The 7749-nt window shown below is 31.0% G+C and overlaps 1 protein-coding gene across 1 annotated transcript in view; it reads right to left on the bottom strand.

The window, feature by feature from the left end:
* Nucleotides 1-2276, bottom strand: part of LOC105343100 (choline O-acetyltransferase) — an 85917-nt gene extending 83641 nt beyond the window's left edge. The window contains exon 1 of the mRNA XM_034456439.2: nucleotides 2009-2276. The gene's annotated coding sequence lies outside the window, so the exon portion shown is untranslated. The remainder of the gene's footprint in view (nucleotides 1-2008) is intronic.
* Nucleotides 2277-7749: the final 5473 nt, after the last annotated feature.

A 7749-nucleotide genomic window follows, 5' to 3' on the forward strand; every position in this document is an offset into this window, starting at 1 on the left:
TTTGTCCGTCGATACATCTTTATAAAAAAAATTGACAAGAAAGACATTGGACAAGTGTACTCAAATCAATCCTTTACAAAATCATCAATATTAACATACGTTTACTTCTTCTCATAAGTGTCCTAAACATTCCAATTAACGAAAATGATATAATTTACCCATCTAAATAATCAATCAGGCAATATTAATTACATATTGCAGACGAAGTTAATTAGCATTCAATACGACTTTTCTGTATGTACAATTTACATTACATTTGTCCTTCTATCTATCAATTCGCAGATACGACCGCTTTGATGGTGATATTATAACTGCTTAGGCACTCTTTACATTGATGCAAGTACATACATGATAGAGTTTACGCATAAAACAGCTGTAAAAAAAATTCATACAGTCAATTTTACTTTGGACTCACACATTAAGTAATATTAAAAATTAATAAAATGCTTACTTGTCCCACAACTACATTAAAAGTCAATAAAAAAGAACTCTCAATTAAAACAGCTACCGGAATAAAATTAAATTTAAATTAACTTAAATTTATCCTACATTTATTCATTCTGAATAAATAGCTTTTTAATCTACGAAACATTAAAGAAAAAATAACACAATCTCTCGGTAAAGTAATTTAAAATATGGATTGATAGGTCGCCTTCCGTGCTTTCATTTTTGGACTGTTTGCTACACTTCAAACAAAAACATTTTTCTGTCCATATCGCGATAAGAAAGACTCATTAACAAGAGCATAGAGCAGAAAAATGAAAAGTCTTGTACAGCCCAGCAGATAAGCCAAATGTGTCTTTCGATCGCTCGCAACGGACTAAATTATCTAAAGACATAATTCCAAACCGTACTTTCATTCTCATATCTCTTATTTACAACGTTTTATTACAACTTGCACACAACATTCTTCAGAATTTTATTTTTTTTTAAAGCATATTTTTAATGAAAACACTCGATGCCTTTTTTGGTTCTTAAATTTTTTAAAAATCTGTGAGGGTTTTTTACATAATGGGATTTCTGAGAGAACGTACGTCAATGTTGAAAAGTCATTAACAAGAGCCAATTAATGGAAGTATCAGACCACCTCCAATTGACTAATCGATACATGGTTCTAGGGAATAAAGTTTGTTAATAAATCTGAAAGTTATCTAATAACTGTCCCTTTTATCATCATAGACATTTATTTCGGGCTAATCGTGCGGGGTCCGCTGGTTCTACTCGTCCCAGTACGCTAGATGTTGCGTTTTCAGTCATATCTAACAATATTTTGTTTAGATGCTGACCACTGGGAATAATTACACCGTATTTTCATGCTCGGGGTTCGTGTTGGTATAATCTTATTTATTTCTTATTGATAAATTGGTATTTAATGGGGAGAGCAAGCTTCAGGACTGGATCTCGATTCTGTTCCTACTTTTATGTCAATGTTCTTTTTTTCTTTTTTTTTTTTAGGAAAAATGGTATTTATGGAATGCACAAAACAAATTTCAAAATTCTAAATGTGTCCATATACATCTGTAAAATAAATGATATTCAGATTCAACAAATCTAGGAGTTTGCTTTCCTTCGGTCGGTCAGAGAACCTCTGGTCAGCAAATCAGAACCAGCGCTTTGATTTTTACTCATGCAAATTTGTTTTCATCCAAGGAAATCAAATTTACGAATAGAACCAATATCCTAGATATGCACTCATGTCAACTAGCTGATTTCTAATATTTTAAAAAAATTCCTATTCATAATACTGCGCGAGATATTAAACAATTACATCGCCCTTTTTTTTATTAAACCTAAGCTATTTCTGTGATTTGAAAAGAAACCACTCTAAAATATTGCGTTAGTGTAAATAACATGTGCAATACAATACAATGTATATATATATATATATATATATATATATATATATATATATATATATATATATATATATATATATATATATATATATATATCTTGATTTAAAACATGGATATATATTAAAAAAAATCTCAAAATATAAAACACTTACCTTCTATAAGTGTTTCTTTAAGACCGTTTCCTATCTTGGCAAATCTGCTCTAAACAAACTTTTGCGGAGAAAATATTCAAATATATTGGTTCATCTTATTTGAATAATCATTAATTGAGGTCACGTGACGCATATATCTGTAACTTGGTATCCCGAATCAATAACGGCGGGTTTAACGGCCCCCGATCAATGTTTCCACTAATAACATGTACAACTTTCAATGTGTGACTCCTTTATGCGCACAAAGCCAAATTTTACCGTATAAGAAAGTAAAGCAAAGTCAAGCCTGATGAAAGCATACAAGAGCAACAGTACTATCCATCTTAAAGAAACCAGCAATGAAGATTTGTTTTTGTCTTCTCGTGTTAGACATATTCGATACTGTTAATTCGTTCAAATCTACTCAGAATTACACAAGTTCATTATTCTTACATTTAGTGGGGAGTTTTCAGTTAAAATCCCTTGTACTATGATAAAAGGCCTTTACTAGGATCAGTCGGGGTCTTTGATGCTTTTGTGTCTCCTATAGGTCACCCGCACGTCACAATCTGAAGCTAATCAGAGGTAAATTCGTGAAGAGCAGACTAATTTAGAATTTGAGCATGCTCCGATTCGGCTTCCCCATAGCGTGCGTAGTCCTCGTTAGAAAGAGATCCCCCTATGTCTTGACAATTTATTTGTAGCAATTGTATTTGAGAAACAAAAAAAAAGATTATAAAGCAAAACTAAGCAGAATGCAAGCATTAGACTGCTGAATGATTAATGTAAATAAACCCTTAAATAGTTCTTGCACAATTGGATGATCGTCGCCTTTAATCTACCTCAAATATGTGTATAACAATGAAAAGCAGCGACCAACACCTGTGTTAAATCTTTAAATCATTCTATTTATTTCCCAATGCAATATGTTAACATACATGTTATTGCAAGTTAAATATTTTTATTCTCGAATATTTCAAAAATATTCCATAATCGTTTGTTTTAAATTTTCAATGTTTAGACAAAAAAAATTCTTATAATTATCTTTCTCAAGACACTCTTCATTAAAAAAAAGTTCAACGTTGGTTGAAATAAATTTTAATTTGTATGAAACAGCCGTGTGAATGTCGAATAGTGATCGCACAGACCCAGTATCATTAATCCACTTTTTATTTGCAAAATCAGCATATTATACTGTATGTTGATTTAAGTCGTTAAGAATATTGGTATTACCAACATGAATATCTAAAGATCAACAAACATTTATAAATCAGATGATGTCACATTCTCACTCTGTGTTAAAATGTGCGGTAATAATGTAATCGATGTAACAAAACTGCAAAGTGCCTTGCTTTCATTTTTACAAACTGAACAGAGAACTATCTTAAATCTGCTTCAATGGAATTTTATTAAGGAAACAATACATTTAAGATGATATCTGTGACCATTTTACTGCAATAATAGAGCTGTTACGATTTGTGGATGTACATTAATTTCAGCTAGTTTTAATATACTGTTCAAAACACAATCTTGATGCACAACAGAAAGACGAAACAGAAATCACTGCTATTAATATCTGACAATAGAAAACTATAGAAAGATGACAATATTTGGAGTAATTGGGAAACAATTCCACCAAATTTCTACTCCGTTGATAGCTTTATTGATCTCCTCCAAGACACAAGATCGTTATTTCTTTTCCCTTTTTCTTTCAAATCAAACAGCAAACTTTATGGTAGTCTGTCGATTTAATTGCTGTTATCAACTATTCTAAATGAGATGCTTCTCACATCTAGAATGTGCAGCATTCAATCACACACTCCTTGGTCTCTATTTCAGAGAGTTAGCGCCATGCCATTGATTGTACAGTTGTTTTACAGTCACTTATATTCAAAACGAGGCTGTTTCCGACGCCATATTTATTACTAGAATTGACTTTCTCGTACACACAAATTTATAAATTTGGTTTTAAAAAGATGATTATCACAAGATTAGTTATTCCATGTAAATAAGATTCTACCTATTTAATTGGTTCAGCAATAATATAGGCATTTTGTGTTATTCGACATGTTCATAACATTATTTGAACACCATTTTTTCAATATTGCTTAGCACAAAATATTACTTTTTGACTTGAAGTATGACCAGGTAACATTTTTGTATATGTATACAGTCTCTTTTTATATGGGATGACAATCGGTTGTATATTTAATAGTTTAATTACAATTCGTTTCGATTGATTTAACAGCTAATCGTATGAAAGTACAAAAATGTGTCAGATTTTTTAAAGTTAGGACAATAAGACAATATAAAGCGCGATAGGAATACAATGTTAATGTATAAATCAAACATTAGATTTTAAAAAAATCCACTATAGTTATCGAATAATGATTCAAAACAACGGGCAATCAGGTTGCTGACAGCATGATTTCGTTGTCGGTAAACAATCGACTTGCATCCTACTTTTCAAAATGTTTAAGGTGGTATGGGGCACTTGTTGATATCAATGTGGATAAAAGTACATTATAATCAAAATGTTTTCAATGGTTTAGAATTTTCAAATTTTACAACATTTAACAAAAAAAAATTCTGGAAAGATAAAATTTTAAAAGCCCCCTGTGTAATTCGACTTATGACATCCGTTTTGGTGGTGAACGCTCAAACCCATTGGCTACACTGTTAGATAACAATTTCGGGAAAGAGAACAAGAGGCCCATGGGGCCATATTGCTCACCTGAGCAACAATGACTTTATATGGGCGTTCAACGGATATTGTGCCATATTTTACTCTTATTTGTGAAAACACTTAATATTTGGCATTGTACGTGTATGGAATACCATTTTTTTTTTACCGAAAATAAGATAAAGTTATACAAGATATAAAACTAAAATTTTGGTAGGGGTATACTGTTAACTTACTATTCCTATATTTTCGTTCTGTCCCCTTCCCCCACTTTATTAAGCGATCAAAATATTTGAGAGCATATAGGTACATTTTCTTCCTCAACTTCCTACTAGTTATTGTATTTTTAAAAATCTATTATAATAGTAATTGTATTTTATTAAAATAAATCATATAGATGTGAAGAATAAAAGTGTACCTCAATGCGCTCAATTTCTCAAATTAAAAACATTCAAAACTTTAATTGGTCTTTTCTATTACAAACGACTATTGTTTACCTGGCGTAAACTTGTGTGACTTTAATAACCTTACTCACTTGATTGATGAATACACTCGAGTAAAAAATGTTGTCACGTGACATGTTTAAGAGCTATAGAGCTACAATAATCAATGTATTGACAGGCATATCACTCTATTTTACTAAAGCCCACCAACTATTTTCATCTTTATTCAAAGACAACAAATGGCTACAAACCAGGATGATTTTCCGCTGTAATATTTTCTTAGGAATAGGATAATGCCTTTATCCCCGTAACAGAAATGTGTCCGAACTTTGGAAACTGTTTTAACGGTGTCGTTTTTATTTACTCTTGTCTAAAAACTATCAAAATTGATGTAGATTTCATATTATTCATCGTATAAAAAGGGGGCCCCAGAAAGTAGTTACAGCATATTGTCCTTTTTTTGTACAAGTATTTAACGTTTCAAATGATCAACTAAAATTTCAGCGTCAATCGTAAAATTATAAGCAAGATAAAGAGCTCACAATTCTTCTAGATTTGAGTCATAAAAAGAATGGCCTCAGATCTGTGTACAAACATAGAATTGTGAGCAAGCTCTGTATCTTGCTTTTAATTCGTAGCATAAAACTCAAATATTGTTTGTAAATAGAAATTGTAAACGCTGAGCATCTCAACAAAACACATTGCAATATTCAACCATTACGCAAAAGATCACACCAAATTACCAATAGAATGAATTATATTTTTAGCACTTTGCTAATACATCAGATTTTGCTTATTTTGCGCAGGTAAACAGTCAGCTGTCTGATTTACCGAAGTCTATGTTTGAATTGATACGTAAAAATGACAAAATACAGGCGATAGTTCCCCAGGTTACAAAGCATAAATAATGAAAATAAAACGAAAATCAAAACAAGCTAACATAACACCACCGCCAAATGTGAAAACAGTCAACGCATTGAAATATTTAACCTCAATTTAATTCACGAAATCGGCATTGATGTGTCCTGCATGTTTCAAAGATTCCCTGCGCGAGCAAACTGTTCCACAACAAATACATTCATTTTTGTCAGACCGACCCGTTTATCATATGCATCCAACATGGCTACTTCGTTTTAGAAGTATGGAACACCAAACCCGAAGTTATAAACTGATTGAAACACGCCTTTCCTTTATTATTATTTTCGTAATAACTCGGATTTGAAACAGAATTAGACAATAATTTTTGCAATTTATATTTTCCTTTCCATAAGGATTATTTATGCTAAATAACGTTGAATTTGACTTGGTAGTTCTTGAGAATACTTTTAAAAATGCATCCCCTTTTTCTACAGTTTCGAGGTCTTTCATTTTTGCAACTTATATTTGCCTTCCCATGAGGATGCTTTGTGCTAAATTTGGTTGAAATTGGCCAAGCAGTTTTAGAGAAGTTCAAAATGTAAAAAGTACAGACAGACGGATGACGAACAAAATGTGATCAGAATAGCTCACTTGAGCTTTCAGCTCAGGTGAGCTAAATACCACAAAAATAATTTACAGAGAAACGCGGGGCGTTTTCTGTTTATGTTGACGGAGTTAGGGTACTCGGGGATACAATGCATTCATAGAAATTAGACATATTACAAATTATACTCACTCCGTTGTGCTCTAATGCTTGACAAATAAATGAATATAGAAAATGCAGCCCTACTTGGCTGCCCGTTGCATAAACAGCTGTAATAAAATATAAACAGTACAAATATATTATTTCCGAAATGAAAAAACTAACATTACAGTCAATCTTTTGAATATGGCATGTCAAACGTTGCAATACATGATCTTTTCCATTTGTATTGTATAAATGTTAATTGTATTGTATAATTTTCTATTTGTATTCTATAATTTCCCATTTGCATTGTATAGATATTCATTTGTATTGTATACTAGTAATTTTCTATTTGTATTCTATAATTTTTCCATTTGTATTCTATAATTTCCCATTTGCATTGTATAGATATTCATTTTCATTTGTATTGTATAATTTTCTATTTGTATTCTATAATTTTCCATTTGTTTTCTATAATTTCCCATTTGCATTGTATAAATATTCATTTGTATTGTATGATTTTCTCTTTGTTTTCTATAATTTTCCATTTGTATTTTATAATTTTCCATTCGTATTATAAAATTTTTGTTTGTATTTTTTAATTTTTTCATTTGTATTCTATAATTTTCATTTGTATTCTATAATTCTACATCACAAATGAAAAATTAAACAATACAAATTGAATATTATACATAATAATGGAACTCCGCGGGCTGTGAATATCACAATTTTAGAACAGTAAAACAGTACACTATGTACATAATAACAATGCATTTAGTTTATCTCACACTAATGTGTAAGTACAGAAGAAATTGTTATAAAATTCAATATCTTTTCACGATATGGTCATACTGACCCTACCCAAGGGTACTGAACCCCTGCCTCCGGGTCATGTATTTCATAATTTAAGAAGAGAGTTCATATTATTACAGTGCATTTGGTTTATTCCAACATATGTGGGAAGCAGATTTAAATTTATCTCCCCCTGCTGTGGATTAAAAGAAAAAGATTTTCTAACATTAAATTCATTTTC

This window comes from Magallana gigas, chromosome 7 (assembly GCF_963853765.1).
Source record: "Magallana gigas chromosome 7, xbMagGiga1.1, whole genome shotgun sequence".
NCBI lineage: Eukaryota > Metazoa > Mollusca > Bivalvia > Ostreida > Ostreidae > Magallana > Magallana gigas.